The 16,257-nt window shown below is 39.5% G+C and overlaps 1 long non-coding RNA gene across 1 annotated transcript in view; it reads left to right on the top strand.

The window, feature by feature from the left end:
* LOC132495931 (uncharacterized) overlaps positions 1 to 16,257 on the top strand; it is a 175,464-nt gene that overhangs the window by 5,086 nt on the left and 154,121 nt on the right. The window contains exon 2 of the long non-coding RNA XR_009533347.1: positions 3,157 to 3,240. This is a non-coding gene — a long non-coding RNA (uncharacterized LOC132495931). The remainder of the gene's footprint in view (positions 1 to 3,156; positions 3,241 to 16,257) is intronic.

Raw genomic sequence — 16,257 nt, 5'->3', positions numbered from 1 at the left:
ATCTTTTGTGTGTTTGTGTGTGTAAATTACCATTTTTGTGTAATCACTATTGCAAAGCAGATTAAGGAGCATTGTTTTAAGCTGAGTGCTTTACTTGCTTTTTTTGTTATTTTTGCTTGTCTTTTAAAGATGAATGTCTTTAGCGGCTTGGATTGCAGTACAGATAAAATTTATACTGTCCTTTTTACTGTGATTTTGGCATGACAAACTTGGAAAATGATGTTGATGGCAGAAATTACTTTAATAAGTCTCTGTGATTTTCAACGTGAACTCACTCCTGACGGTATAATCCACACTGAAAGAACAGGTTTATTTAGACTTACTGCAGACATTATATTGCGAGAGAGATCAAAGCTAATTTATTGATATACTGAGGTTAGGCTGTGAGGTATGAATATTGTGAGAAAGTACAGAAAGATAAATGGTGTGGTAGTGTGAAGTATATAAGAATTGTCTTGACAAAAACTAAGTTACCTTGAGTCACTAATGGAAAGCAGATGCCTGAAATTACATTAAAATATGTATGGAGTAAAAAAAAATGAAAAAAATCAAAGCTTTACCTTACTATTTCTAAAAAATTCTCATTTTATAAGTTTTGCCATTATTTGATTTTATACCTAAAATAGAATTACACTCCCACCTCTACCATTTTTTTTTTTCAAAGCATGGATCTAGATTTTAAGAGGTGGAAGGAAATCTAGGAATTTCCAAGTCCACTTCTCTCATTTTGTAGATAGGAAACTGAGTCCCAAAGAAGCTGAATGACTCTGAGGGTTACATAGCAGAGCCTACAGTGAAGACCTCCTAGATTCTAGTTCAGTGCTCTTTACAGTAATTAGTAATAAAGTAACTTACTCAGAAGACAAAATTTGAGTCTATATCTACAGATCATCAGCCCATATCCATGGATATGTCATTGTCTGCCTTTGTAAGGCAGACTTTTTCAAAGATCAGAAGGAATTGATATCCCAGAATATACTCAAAGGCAGCTCCATATTTTTCAGATATCAGGACCTCTGGGAAGAATAGGAAAAGCAAATAGGATATTGTGGTAGGCAGAATAATGCCCCCCCCAAGGATGTCCACATCCAAATTCCTGGAACCTGTGATTGTTACCTTATATGGCAAAAGGGATTTTGCAGATGTAATTAAGGTTAAGGACCTTGGGGTGGGGAGAATATTCTGGATTATCTGGGTGGGCCCGACTCTAATCACTTGGATCCTTAAAACTGGAAGAGGGAGGCAGGAGAGTGGGTCTGAGAGATGTATGTGAAGACTGGTTCCACTGTTGATGGCTTTGAAGCTGGAGAAAGAGGGCCAGGAGCCAAGGACTTTAGCTGGTTGTCTTTAGCTGGAAACAGCCCTTAGTTTACAGCCAGCAAGAAAACAGGTATCTTGGTCCCACAAAGGCAAGCATACGGAATTCTGCCGGTAAACCAAGTGAACAGGAAATAGATTCTCCTTTAGAGCCTCCAGAAAGGAACACATTCTGCCAACACCTTGATTTTAGTCCAGTCAGACCCATATCAGACTTCTGACCTATAGAATGTAAAACGATAAAGTTTTCTTGTTTTAAGCCACAAAATTTGAGATAATTTGTTATGACAGCAATAGAAAATTAATGGAGATAATGCAACCACTTAATTTATTATCTTCCTGGATTTTTGACTAAAGAAAGTCATTGAGAAAAGTAGCTGTACTATACCTAGGAGATTTGGAGGATATTTGACCCTTTACGAACAATTTAAGTACCACTGCTCATGACCGTCTTTCTCTGTGGCACAAAGTCTTTCTAAATTCTAAACTTCTCCCCATAATTTCCTCGACAGTGAGATTCGGTGTAAAGCATGGGTTTCTTTAACCTAGATTACCGGTTACTTCATGTGTGTTTCTTACCCATTATACTGGTATTATCATAAGGTGGAGGCTCCACTGTCAGGGCAAGGAGGAGGGGTGCGTGTTCAACCTTTACTGAAATCTTAAGTCTTGATGAGGCATTCAGCGGTGTTCTTAGCCTCCATCTCACTTGTGAACATGTTCGTGGTTCTGCTGGTTTCTTCTCCGGGTTTTATTTTCCCCAAAGTCATTTTGTTAGTAAATAACAAAGACAATCTTTGAACCTAAGCAGTCAAGCTCCACTGCACTACACTGCAATTTTAACACTGTCGTCCAAGGGAAATGCCCAATAGAATGACAAAATAAAGACCGTGATGTAAACAAGAGGAAGGTCATTTAAAGTTAATGGCCCCGGTGTGGGCACTTGGTTAGGACAGTTACAAAGAGGCAGATTCAACAATTAAAAAATCTTATTCAACAATAAATGCCTCTGGTGCATTTGTTTTATTTTTTCTTCGATATTAGGCATCTGAGTTGTTAATATTAAACACCTCTAACGGAGGTTGGCAAACTGTAGCCCTCAGACCAAATTTGTTTTGTAAATAAAGTTTTATTGGAACCCAGCCATACCTATTAATTTATGTATTATCTCTGCTGGCTGCTTTTGGATGACAATGGCAGAGCTGAGTAGTTGTGACAGAAACCATATGGCCCACAAAATAATTAGTATCTGGCTCTTTACAGAAATTGTACAGACCTCTGTTCTCTAATGTCAACAAATGAGATTTCTAAAGCTTTTATATGCACATTACCAAATTGTCCTCTACAAAGTTTGCACCACTCATTCTTCCACCAGGAAAGTGAGCTAATTCATTATCCTGGTCAGCCTCAGGTTTGACCTTAATGCCCATTTTTGACCAGCTTTGAGATATGATCCCTCCATTTTTCTGAATTTGCATCATGAATAACAAAGAAACCAAAACTCAGATATATAAGACTTTAGAAGAATGTCTGCGGTGTCTCCTCCCTCTCTCCCTCCCTTCCTGTTGTTGGAATGTCACCCTGGAACCGAAGAAATGTTTTCCAAGTCATTACCCCATGTGATAACTCCTGCAGTGGGATTTTTCATGCATAAAAATAATGACAGAAAATAATGATCTGCATTTTAACGTATGCATCAGAAACTAACTTAAAAACCACAGATGTCATAACACAATGGATTAAAAGAAATTCTCAGCAGAGAGTTGTTTTGAAAAACAAAAGGTGGTAATTCAAATTAAAGACAGCCATTTGTCAGGGGTGTTTATTATTGTTTTTCAGCTGTTCAGCGTCAGAGCTCTCTTAACTTCTTGAGAATTCCCTTCTTTATGCGTTTGGGTGGGACAACAGAGCTCATTATATCAGGTACGTGTTTTGCTCTTTCTTATAGCAAGAGAGATCTAGGCTGTTTATGACTACCTGACTTACAGAGAACGCGCTCTTGTGGTCACACAGCTGCAGGGAGAGCAATTTCATGAAGGAGCCATGCCGTCGATACTCCTGGTGGCATCCAGGGCACATGGGCACATCAGCAGTATTGGGGCATGCAAGCTTCAGTCTGTATTGTTTTGCAGTGGTGTCCACAGGGTACTAACCCAGCTTTGCTGTGTGTTTGGGATGTGCTGCGTGGTTATGTAACTTCTGAATCTTGCTCTCCAGCCTGTCTCACAATTATGTGAGCTCCTGAATATCCTTCAGTTACTTCCCTTCCTGCTCGAATCAGCTCAAGCTGGTTTCTGCTTTCAAGCTGGCAACTAGGAATTCTGACTCTAGAAACGTTCTGGAAGCATAGTGTTAGCAGTAAGCTACAGTGATCTTCAAACAATTTTTTTTCTTTTAGCTTCTAACTTTTTTTAAACTAAAAAAAAATTTTAAACTGAAACCTCCTTATACAAGCTTACTTTAAAATCCTAAGTTTTTATATTATAAATTTATTAATTATAAAGAATGTAATTCCTGTCACATAGTATTTTGTTTATGTGCTTTAACTGTATTTTCTTTCAAACCTTGGAGTTGCAGATGTAACTTAAAGTTTATGGCAAAGCCCATACTTTTCAAACCCATCAACTGACTTTATTTTCACTTTAAATATGTTACCACGCATTCTGTGAAAACTGCTGGAAAGTCAGTCCACCATGAGCCCTACACCTCCCTGCACATCCTTTCTGGGTGTGCTGCAAAGGCAAGGCCTTGGTCATTCTTTTTACCTAGGCTAATTGTATGTCCCTTCCAGCTCAGTTTTTAGATAAGCAGGTGTATAATAGTGACCATTTTCTAATTATTTCAAATCTATTTCAGTGTGCTCCAGTGACTTGGAGTTGTTGATATGTGCATCTGTGTTTGAGGGCTTTTTCTATGTATGTGTGGCAGGCTGGAAATGCTGGGGAATTCACATCCTCAGAAAACCGTCTTTAGTCAGTGACTGACAGGAAGTTTGTAGATACCTCATCCCCTTCATCACCCAGGTGGGATAATTCAGGTGGGATATCTCCAGTCATTCCACAGAGTAGCTGGCTTATAGTGCACCTTTCATTGGCTGCCTTCCTTGCTTGTAACTTCTCCACTCCCTTACTGGCTTTCCCTAAGTAAACTACTTGCACTTGAATTCTTGCCTCAGGATCTGCTTTTGGGGGAACCCAAACTAAGACAGAGATCATAAATACTTCTTCCTTTCAAAGGGGTCTGTATCCTACTTGAGTTTGAGGCTAGCCATAGCCTAACTGCAGTCCTTATCATCTGATTTCATCTGATCATCTTTTACGTGATGCAAAGGATGGGATGGGGCTTCTGCCCCTCTCCACAGACCTGTGCAGGCCTCTGTCAATATCCCTGGGTAAGCAATCACTGCTGCCACCAGAGTTGGTTTAAAGTAGGTTGTTTACTCAAAAATGAAATACCTATCTCTGGTACCTTAGCCAGGCTGCTGCCCAGAAGCTTCAGTTAGGCTCCATGATGCAGCAAGAAATGAAGCACAGGAATGACCCCGTTATCTGACTATAGCACAGGAGCTCATCTTTGTCCCCGACACCACAGTGATCTAGTTGTGGCATTCAGAAGCCTGGGCTAAACTCGGTTTGGTGATTTTGGTCATGAAGAGGAAGGTTTGAGCTAACCACGCCTCTTTACTGGGGTAATTGGCTGTGAGATACTTATTCTGTAAAGGCCCAGAGCTTACAGAATAAGTCACTCATGTCGGCATTGCCAATACTAGTGGCAGTCAAATACTTAAGCAAAAGGCTTCTCCAGTCTTCCCCAAATCATGTTGGGATGGTGACAGTTTACCCCACCTTTTTGTGAGACTATCCCTATCATATTATCCCTCTGAGTCCAGGGATCTCTTTATAGACCTTTCTGTTCAGAAGAGTGTCTTAGGACAGAGTCCCCAGAAGTACCGCTTGAAGCAAGGATTTATTTGTATGTGATTTATTAAGGAAGTGTTTCCAAGTGAAATCAGTAAGGAAGCGAAGAAGCAAGAGGGGAAAGGGGAGAAACCAAGCATGGGTGAGTTTGCAGGCTAGGTTTCGCTGAGGGTAGCTTCAGTCTGACCCCACGGGGAATGCTGCTGTGTGAGTTGATGCCGTGCAGTTTTGTCCTCACTCGAGGCAAGGGAACTGGGCTTTCAAAACCTCCCACCTGTCACTCTTCAGGGAGGACTCAGGGAGGCAAGTTTCCAGCCCATTGTGAATGAGGGAAAAGCCCAACCAGCCCAAGGGTAGGTAGTATTCCAGAAAAGAATGTAGGTCTGGCCTCTGGAAGTAAATGCACATGAAGCCAGGAGAGAAGTGCACAGAAACCATGAAAGCAATCTTAGGAACTCTGGGTGGAGCGCTGACAGTGTGCACTTTAGTGGGTGATTCAAGGTTCTAGTCCATTTAAGTTTTGGGGATATTTGAAGTAGGGAAATGTTAGGAGGGTCAGAAGATAATTCCAATTTTGTAAAAGAGATTTATAAAATGTATTTCCACTTCTTAACAAGGTGTTCAGCCCCAAAACATTCATTTGTGATCAAGGCAATTCTTTTGTTACACGGGCAGAGATAAGAAAGGGACTTGTAGAGGATCATGTACCATATAGAATAAGTTTCTTGTGACAACATTAACAAAGCCTTACATTATTGGAAACATTTCTTGGCACACTCTATTATTGGGCTGTTCTTTAATATATATGTAATCCAAGTTTACCCAGGAGTTGTCATAGCTTGAGGGTACAAAGGAAGTCATAACAATGACAACTCAAATTTCTCTGGTTCATGCCTAATCTGCCTCATGCAGGATTTCCATAACCCATTCAAAGTTTTCCTGGTCATTCTGGGAGTCCACCTGGGACATTTTTTTGGCAATAACTCACCAAGAGTCTTTTCATTTCTTCTATTCTGTGTTTCTTTATTGATCACGGAGGCTTGGGCGTTCTCTTCATGGCGGCCCTCTCTACCAGCACCAGGACTTATGCCTGTAAGATGAATGTCTGGGGGGGTGTGGGAAGAAGGGGGCTGTCTCCCAAAACTTCCAGAGCTTCAGGCTGTCAAGGTTGCCAAAATGATCATCTATTCTCAATATCTTCCCTGAGCTAAAGCCATAGTGCATTCAGATCATTAGTGAGAAGGACGCCTCTCTCCTTGTCTCTAGCAGAGCTTATAGTTGGGTTCTGAAGGGGTGCTGCATGTGCACCCAGGTCTCAGAATCCTTGTGAAAACAACTCTTTCTTGCTTCTGTCTGTAGCTGTCTCCCTGTCCTCAGAGTTTAAACATGACCATGGGGATGGGTGAAGAAAAAGGCCCTCTTCTAGTCTCTTTCCACTGCATACAAATGAACTTATGCAAATAGATGACTGTAAACACATCAGAAATGCCCAGAAATGCCCAGAAACGCCCAATTGGGCATTCTGAATTCTAACAGTTGATACACCTTTATCTTAAATTATCTTCCTATGAACACCCTTCCAAAGAAACACACACACACAGGAGACCTCTCTATAAATATAAATGTTGCAGAGGGGTTTAATTTGTTCCACTCACTTATTCAAAATTTTTTTAATGAAAGTTTGACATGCCAAAAAGTAGAAAAAGTTATTTGATACAGTATCAAATAAATAAGACATGCTTTTCTTAAGTAGCTAACCATTCTCCACAAGAATAGTAAAACGTGTGTGTGTGTGTGTGTGTGTATGTATCTCACTAACTACCATAGGAAAGCAAAAAGAAAAGTATGCAGTGGTGTTTTTACCACACAGTTAGTGCTGGCAACAGTGTCTCTCTTTGCATAACTAGGCTTCTTAGGCCCATTGTGGTCAGTATTTCTTGCTGCTTTAGGTTGCCAAGTTAACTGGGTATGAGGAGGACACTACTAGGTGGAGAAGCTTGTTTCCTGACCATTATCAGTTCTACAAACATTGGTGGCAGAGTGTCAGCCCCTGCTCCTCATTTTACCCTGTAATGACATAACTTCTAAATAAATAGAAGTAGATGAGGTGGTTTTCCTTGTGGGTTTGGCTGGGCAGACATTGGAGTAGAGTTGTGTACAGTTAGCTCAAGTTTTAATGGAGGCAGCATCTTGGATGGAATCACAGGAATTGGAATGTTCCAGTTTTAGCACTTCAGCAATTTTAGTGGATTATTCCTTGTATCCAAGAGGTAGACATCTAGCCTGTCTGTACTGTGTTTTAGAAATCCTCTAGAACTAATGCTCATTTTATACATGGATAAACTGATTAAAGGATGTGGTTCAAAAACCTGCCCAAGATTACACAAATAACTCTATGGTAGAACTGAACCAGGACTCAGATCTCCGGAACAAAATCTCCTTCCAGTCTTCCAAATTACCTCCCCACGTGGGCTGGCCGGCTTTTGGTTGCAAATAATGGAAAACCTGAACCGAAGTGGATTCAGAAAAAAAAAAAAGGCAAAGGTTTATATAAATTCATGTAACCAAACTGTCTACAGACTCTTCTAATTTTAGGCTTTGTCAGAGTCTTGATTTATAGGTTCATGATGCCGTCGGGACACCAACTTCATTTTGATTCTTGCAGCTCTGTCCTCCTCTGGGTGCTGGACTCATGTATATGCTAGATCTCCTCATGGTAGCATTAATGGGCCTGACATTCTTCTCACACTATGTCAGGTCCCCGAAGCTCTCACAGAAGAGCACAGAAACTTCATTCATTGGAGGACTTAGTAAGTTGCTCACATTTCGTTGGTCAGAATGCGATACATGCCCATCCCTGAACCAGTCACTGTGATCAAGTGCAAGATGCTCTGCTGGACTTAACATGGGGGCGGGATCTACCCTCTCAGCCACACAGCTGCTTTCTACTGGGGATGGGTGAGGAGTTCTCCTGTGGAAAATGAGGTCCTTTGGTTGGAAAATGGGGAAATGGATGCTGTGGAAGAAGCCAACAAGTATCCACTCTTCTTTAAGATGTGTTTGACACAAATGCAACAAAGCTCCAATATTAGGATACTAAGTAGCTCATAATTTTAGTTATATTGAGTTGAATCATAGTCCCTACATATCATAACTATAATATCCAAAATATTATTAAAATGTCTATTTTTTCCTTTTGAGTTTGCTTGAGGTTTTTTTTTTAATATAACCATGAACCTAAATTTGGAAATAAAGATTTAAAGATATTTGATATTTATAATTGCTGTCCTTTCAGGGAGAAGTCCTAAAATCTTATGGTTCAGAATATAATATTTATTTTTTCCAGAGACTCATTCTCACAAACTTTCTGAACAAAAAGCATTACCCAGGACCACTACCAACTCAAAGGACAGAAAAGCTTTTTTGAGGCTTTTCCTCCTGTGTTGTCTGCACCTGATCAGCTCCCCTACACATTTTCAAATAGCCTCTGAAAATAGACTCTTTGTACCTTTCCCAACAAACCCCTTAATTCCTTATTCTCTTTTCTTAAATAATTACTTTCAAAGTTTTACCACATCTTAGGGTGCTATACACATTGAATAGAATGAGCTGTGCAAAATAAACATTTTTGTGTAGGTCCAGAAGAACTATGCTTTTTATGTCTGAGAAAATGTTTTAAAACTCACCGCCTACACAGCAATAAATGGTTTAATGATAGTCCTTTAAGTGGCCATCAGAAATGTTTTATAGAATTTCATGAAAGACACACGAGTTTATTTCCATGGAGAACTGGTTTCATTTTAAAGATACTATACTAAGGAACATTCCATACAAACAACTCATTTTCTGTAGTCTTTTAAAAGTTTCTTTTAAAGGTTGAACTAGCATTCATATCAGGGTTTGATGAATCAGAGCAGTGCTGATGATTTCAACAAGGTAATATTTTTGCAATCTTCAGTAACAGGCCAGGATTGCATGGACTGTGTTAGACCTTACATAAGGTCTAATACAAGGATACAAAACAATACATCATAATTTAGAAGCTGTGATAGTTAATGTTGTCATATATAAATAAGTAAAGTGGCTTAAACAGTGGTCTCTGATGAGTTTTGTTAGTAGGAATCAGCTTCCTGAGACTGCTAATTATATTCACATTGATGAGATTAAATTTCTGAGTTTGCAGGGTTGAAGGTCAGATCCTGACTGGATGACTACATCAAGATGCCCGCTTTGTGGGGATCTGTCTGGGTGAGAATCACACCCGGGAAATGCCTAGCTCTCATGGCTCCCCTTTTCTCAACTTTTCCAGCTCTGTTGTTCATGTTATTTGAACCAAACTCCTAGAGTTATTTTATGCCGTATTAACATATGAGATAGTTTACAGATATTCCCTTAAGGAAAAAAGGTATTTATTTCTGTCTTTTCTTTTTGATAATATAAAGACTTAATGTTTTGCAAAAAAATACTGAGTTATTTGAGTACCCACCTGGCCTGAAACTGAAGCATCCGACAAACTAACTGGTTCTCATCCCCGCTACTGTGTGTCTTTCTCTTCTCTTTTTTCCTCCTTGCCACCTCTTTGGAATGAGCCATTTGCTCTCACTGCCTCCACTTCCTCAGTGCCAAGTCTCTCCTCTTCCCCGCCCCCACCATCTGGCTCCCACCCCCATTATTCTACTGAAACTCTCTTCAAAATTTATGACTGATAACAGGCAGAGCTTCTTAATCCTCATTTCACTTGACTTGTCTGCAAAATTGGTTGCTGTGTTTTATGTCCTTCTTTTGAAAATATACCTCCTTCCTCTCCTGATGTCTAGAAACTACTGTCTCCATTTAATTTTCCTTTTTTAACATTCCCCACATTTTCATTTTATACCCCTCTCTTTTGGTGTCTTTTACTGGAAGCATTTTTTTAAAAAGAACTATAACATGGCAGATAATCTACTATTCTTTCCCCCTCCTCTCTGTTCTCCTATTCTGAAGTTGTATTATCATTAACATACGTTTCTACATTTGTGTGTCTGCATACAATGTATGTTACTTTGTTTTAAAATTCACATATCTGTATATCATATTATAGCATCCTTTGTATCCTGCTTTTACTGAACATTATGTATTTGAGATTAATCTATTTTGATATATCTAGATTTAGTTAGTTCATTTCAATTTCTCTGTAATCTTCCGTTTATGAATTAATAACAGTTTCAACTACCTTTTAAATACAGACTTTTCAAATTAAGAATTTTTTTTTTTTTTTTTTTTTGTGGTACGCGGGCCTCTCACTGTTGTGGCCTCTCCCGTTGCGGAGCACAGGCTCCGGACACGCAGGCTCAGCGGCCATGGCTCATGGGCCCAGCCACTCCGGAGCACGTGGGATCTTCCCGGACCGGGACACGAACCCGTGTCCCCTGCATCAGCAGGCGGACTCTCAACCACTGCGCCACCAGGGAAGACCTAAGACTTTTTTAGAGCAGTTTTAGGTTCACAGGAAAATTGAAAGGTACAGAGATTTCTCATATAACTTCTGCCCGCACCACATGCATAACTTCCCCCATTATCAATATATCCCAACAGAGTGTACGTTTGTTACGGTTTATGAACCTACATTGACACATCATAAGCACCCAAAGTCCATAGTTTACATTACCGTTCACTTTTGGTGTTGTATATTCTGTGGACTTGGACAAATGTATAATGACATGTATCCACTGTTACAGTATCATATGGAGTGGTTTCACTGCCCTGAAAATCCTCTGTGTTCTGCCTGCTCGTCCCTTCCTCCACGCCAACCCCTGGCAACTACTGATTTTTTACTGTCTCCATAGTTTTGTCTTTTTCAGAAGGTCATATAGTTAGAATCATACAGTATGTAGCCTTTTCTGATCGGCTTCTTTTCGCTTAGTTCTGCTCAATAAAGTATGGGCAAGGACACCGGCTGAGCGATAAAGGTGGAAAAGGTCAGGTAGAACGTTATGAATTTAAAGCAAAATGAGTCATCTGTGTGATTCCTATGAGTACTAACACTTTCCTGTTTAGGTGCAAAAAAACGTCTGAAGCAAGGTGAGTTCATACGTGGATTGGGGTTTTGTAAGGCAAACTCAGTTGAGGGAAAGAAGGAACTGGGAGTTGAAAGTATTTGCAAAGGGGCACTATGTTGGTGATCATGGAATCTGTGCTGAAGAATGTGGGAAGTAATGACAAGGGATGGATAATAAGAAAGTGGTGGGATGAAGGGATCAAATGTCCCCACGTCATTGCAGAACCAAGTGGTTGTATGGAAGTACTTGTATCAGTGAACTGAATGCATAGCTATGCAGTAGGATGTTAGATCTTTCTATTTGAAAAGGTTCATATTTTTAAAGAGATGTAAAAGTCTGGGGTGTGACCATAAAATAGGTGACTGAAGGGGAAAAAGGAAAATGTCAATGGAATATAGAAATCAGGAAATTGAGAAGCTGGGGTTTTTTGATGGGTCATCCACTTATTGAAATCAACAAAGATAAAGGACGGAAACCGAGTGGAATAGAGGACTCTTGTCGGGGAACAGAAGACTAGTGAATGAGGAAGTGTGACTAGGAGGTTGGCAGAAGAGTGTAAGAAGGTGTAGAAAGAGTGGTATAGCCCAATGATGTTAGCATTAAGAGAACAGTGATTTTTGCGGAAAGGAAAGGGTGATAATTTGAAAGTAGCAAGGAACATACCTACCTCAACTCCTGGCCCTGATGTTTGCTCAGGACCCAGGTAGGTTTCAAGTAAAGCAAGGAGGTGGAGGGAGTATTTGAAGAAAAGGGAACAGCTGGTCACAAGTTGGGGGTCACAGGAGACCCTGAAAGGGTTTGTGTGGGAAGGGAGGGAAGTGGAGAAGATAAACAGAGTCTGTGGTTTGAGTCTGTGAGAAAAGGAATGACTTAGGCTGGGACTCCTGCAGATTGGTGAGGTACTTGGGGATGTGAAAGATGATGGGATTGGTTGTGGGAGGCTCACCTTGTAATACTCTTGGTAGTGTGTTAGCCTCAGGCATTAAGTTATGGTGTGGCCTCAGGACTGATAGTCTGTCAGGAGCTGAGAGTTCTAGAATCATCTGCCACAGTCAGTTCCGTTACCTTGGACAAGGCACCAAACCTCTCAAAACCTCAGTCTTTCCACATATGCAATGAGTAGTTTATCTAAATAATCTTTGGAACTTCTTCAGGTATTTAAAATATCTGAGAGTAAAGAAATGAGGTCATGCCACTGGTAAGTTTGCAGTACTAGAAATATTCATCTTGCAAATCGATGATGTATCAGGAGCTAATATTAGGAAGAATGAGAACTGTCTGAGAGTTTATGCATCCGGTACCTTTGGCTTCAAAGCATGTCAGTGATCTCAACAAAACAGATAAGTGACAGAACAATTCAGCATATTTTAGAGACATTTGGTTATGCCTTCCTGCTAAAGCAAATATACTTTGTAACTCATAAATATGAGTTAGTAATAGATTTATGATCTCTCAAATGCTAAATAGTAATTAAAGTTGAAACTGAATTGCCAACCTTTATCTCTCACCCTTCTTCCATTCTTTTGTCCCCCCCATCCAAACTGTATTATTTTTATTATAACAGTAGAATAATGCATGAATGAGACACTTGAAAGCATACAGTCATAATTGGTGAAGGGAATGAGTTAGTAATGAAAATTCTTCTTCACAATTAATTTTTTAATATTTAGATGAATTTTCTAACCTATTTGGTTGAATTGATGGGTCAATTCAGTCAACTCTATAACCACACTAATAACCTACTGGTTAAAAACTGCTTATTTCAGTCCAAATTGTGGAACAACTTTGGGTCCAATCAGATGATGAACCCTACTAGCTGAGGAGCTTTTTTCCGAGTTTGGTGTCCTGGTAGGCATTTTGTTGAATGGCTTAGACTCTTCAGGGAGAAAGGTCTCTAAGGGTAAAAGCAGCAGAGCTTGAGCTTGGTTGGGAAAGGACATTGTGTAAAATAAAAGGGGGGCAATGTGGACATTAAATACTCATTATTTGCAAATAAAAGCGCTGTATATTGGAGCTAAAAGCCTTATACATGTGAATTAATTTCACTCAATTAAGCAAAAAGTTAAAGTCAGAATATTTTAGTAGATGAAAAATATATTTGCATATGAATGAAAGTGAGTAAGTAGTTTATCTTGTGATATTGAATGTAACTTTAAAATTTTGTTTGAGAAATATGGCATATTAGCTTATTTCATCCTAGATATTAATTATACCTACAGTTCGGGTAATTGGCCACTAGATGGCAGGGCTGTAACTAGAGTAAAGATCACAAGACAAATGGGCGTTTGGTAGTCATAGGCAATTGAAAGAATCAAAACATGGAAAGCCTTGTAATACAATTTAAAAGCACAAGTTAAGCACATACTTATGTATTAGGATTTTTGTAAAGTCTGGAGATTCAAAAATGAATATTACATGTTTTCCATCACCAAAGAGGTGATAGTCTTGTAGCCAGATATGTGTGGATTTTTTTTTAAGCACTATGATAGAATGTGATAAATACTATTACAGATATTTTTTTTAATTTCAAAGTATAATAGGAACATAGGGACTATTACAATTAATTCAGCTTAGGATGATTTTGAGGCAAGGAGTTCTTAGAAAATTATAGATAAGGTAAAATCTGAGAAGAGGTCATCTTTTTATAAAAAAACAAAAAAACATATTCTAAAGCCAAAAAGTACAAAGGAAACTTATCTTTAATTGTTATGGATAAAGTGGCAATTAAAAATTTTACATGTGATTTAAAAGAAAAAAAGAAAAACTAATTTCTCTCTAATCTTTACTTCTAATCCAGTGGTTCCCAACCAGGGACAGTTTGGCCTTCCTCAGCACATTTGGTGATGTCTAGAGACATTTTTGGTTGTCACAGCTGGGGAGAGGACGCTACTGGCGTCTGGGGGTGGAGACCAGGAATGTTGCTAAACAACCTACCATGCACAGGACAGAAAGAAAAAATCACCTGGCCCAAAATGTCAACAGTGCCAAAGTATTGTAAAATATAGGCACATGTATCCGGGGTTTAAAATTGGACAAGAGGACACCAGTAAAAGTTGAGTATTTAGGAATGAGTGTGGTTTGAAACGTGGAAACTAGAATTTTTGTCTCAAGATGAGGAGCAGGTGAGTTCTGGTGTTTGGAAGGAAAGGTTAGAAACAACACCTTGAATTAAAGATATTTAGGCAAGCCCAATCAACAGCATTTGAATGTGTGGGATTGGAGCGAGGACAATAGAAGTTTAATCTTGCCTTGTCAAATAAGGGCTGGAGGGTGGAGTGGCCAGAATCAGCACCATGGAACATGCAGACCAGGGTGTGGATCTCAGCTCTGGTGTTTATTAGCTGGGTAACTCATTTTACTTTCTGAGTTTTCACTCCTGTAAAGTGGGGGATTTGTTGAAAGGATTAGAAATGTATGTTAAATAGCTACGACATACAAAATGCTTAATAAATGATATTTAACGTTATTGAGATATTGTTAGAGTCCTAACTGTACTTCTCCTCCCACAGTTGTCTTCGTCCCTTTTGGAAAATTGGTTAGTCAGGATACAGCTATATTGCATCATAGTGAAAATAGAAAAACATATGAATTGTGGGATGTGCAGAGGAAAAGTGAATGACAAAACACAAGCAGAACTTTTGCAAGACATCATTGGGAGAAATATTGAAAGCTGAGACAGAATCACCAAGATCTCTGAACAATATTCCTATCCATTAGGGAGGATATAGCTGATATTTCTGTGAGGAGGTGAGGGATGGGAGGGGTTGGAGGGAGGTGTTGCTGTGATTAGCCAAACACAGCCAGGTTAAATCCAACTCTGCTGCCCCTGCACCCACACAGCTGAACAGAATGAAGCACACAGTGATGCTCTCTTGCTCTCTTGCTCTCACAGCCACCGTCCCCAAATAGGTGACATTGCCCTGCAAGATACTGTATATCCCCAATCCGTACTCCTTGTTGACTACTTCATACTTTCTGAACCTTTCTTTAAATCTTGAAGGCATCCTCCAACATAATCACTCTTAGCCAATGACCTTGGTTCCCATTTCACTGGCAAAATAGAAGCCTTCAGAGGAGGACTTCCATGAACTCTCACACCTCATCCACTTACCTCCTGCATCTGTGTGCATTCTCTCCACCTTCTTTCCTGTTACTAAAAATGAACCCAAACCATCTGTACTCTTAGCCAAGGCTGACCTCTCAATGATGTACTCTATTCCATCTCTTTTCACCTACTAAAGGCATGATTCCAGCAATTCTCACCCATTCTCTTGGGTCATAATTATTCCCTCTCTTTTAGATCATTTTCATCAAAATACCAACTGCTGTTATTTCTCCCATTAAAAAAAAAGCAAAAAAGTTTTATTGTACCAGCTTCACCTTACTTTTTCTCTTTAAAACAAATGTCCTTAAAAGCATGCTCTATATTGACTGGCTCACTTTCTCTACTTCCATTTTCTCTTGAACTCAATCCATTAGGCTTTCACCATCACTGCTCCACAAAAACTGCTCTTTTTAAGATCACCAATGCAATTTGTATGGTCACAAATCCAAAAATCAGCTCTCAAGCCTCACCTTCCTTGAAGTATCAGGAGCATTTGATGTGGTTGGTTACATTCTCCTGCTTAAAACCTTTTCTTTACTTGGTTTCCTAGATGCCACACTTCGCTGGATTTCTTTCTGCTTTGTTTGCTGCTTCTAAATCTCTTTTGCTTTCCCTCGACACACTTCCTCTGCCGGCCTCTACACTTTGGAATGCCCAATTCTGAGTCTTTAGACCTCTTCTCTTTTCTGTCTATACTCAATCCCCTAATGATTGTGTCCAGTCTCATGGCTTTAAATACCACATGCTGATGACTCCCATGTTTATATCTCTAGCTTGAATCTCCATCCTGAATTCCAGGCTTGTTGCTCAAACTTACTCTTCAACATCTTCAGTTGGAGGTTTAACAGCCATCTCAAAATTAATATGCCTAACACTAAAC

The sequence above is a fragment of the Mesoplodon densirostris genome, chromosome 9, assembly GCF_025265405.1.
Source record: "Mesoplodon densirostris isolate mMesDen1 chromosome 9, mMesDen1 primary haplotype, whole genome shotgun sequence".
NCBI classification, from domain to species: domain Eukaryota; kingdom Metazoa; phylum Chordata; class Mammalia; order Artiodactyla; family Ziphiidae; genus Mesoplodon; species Mesoplodon densirostris.
This window is presented reverse-complemented; position numbering and strand designations above follow the sequence as displayed.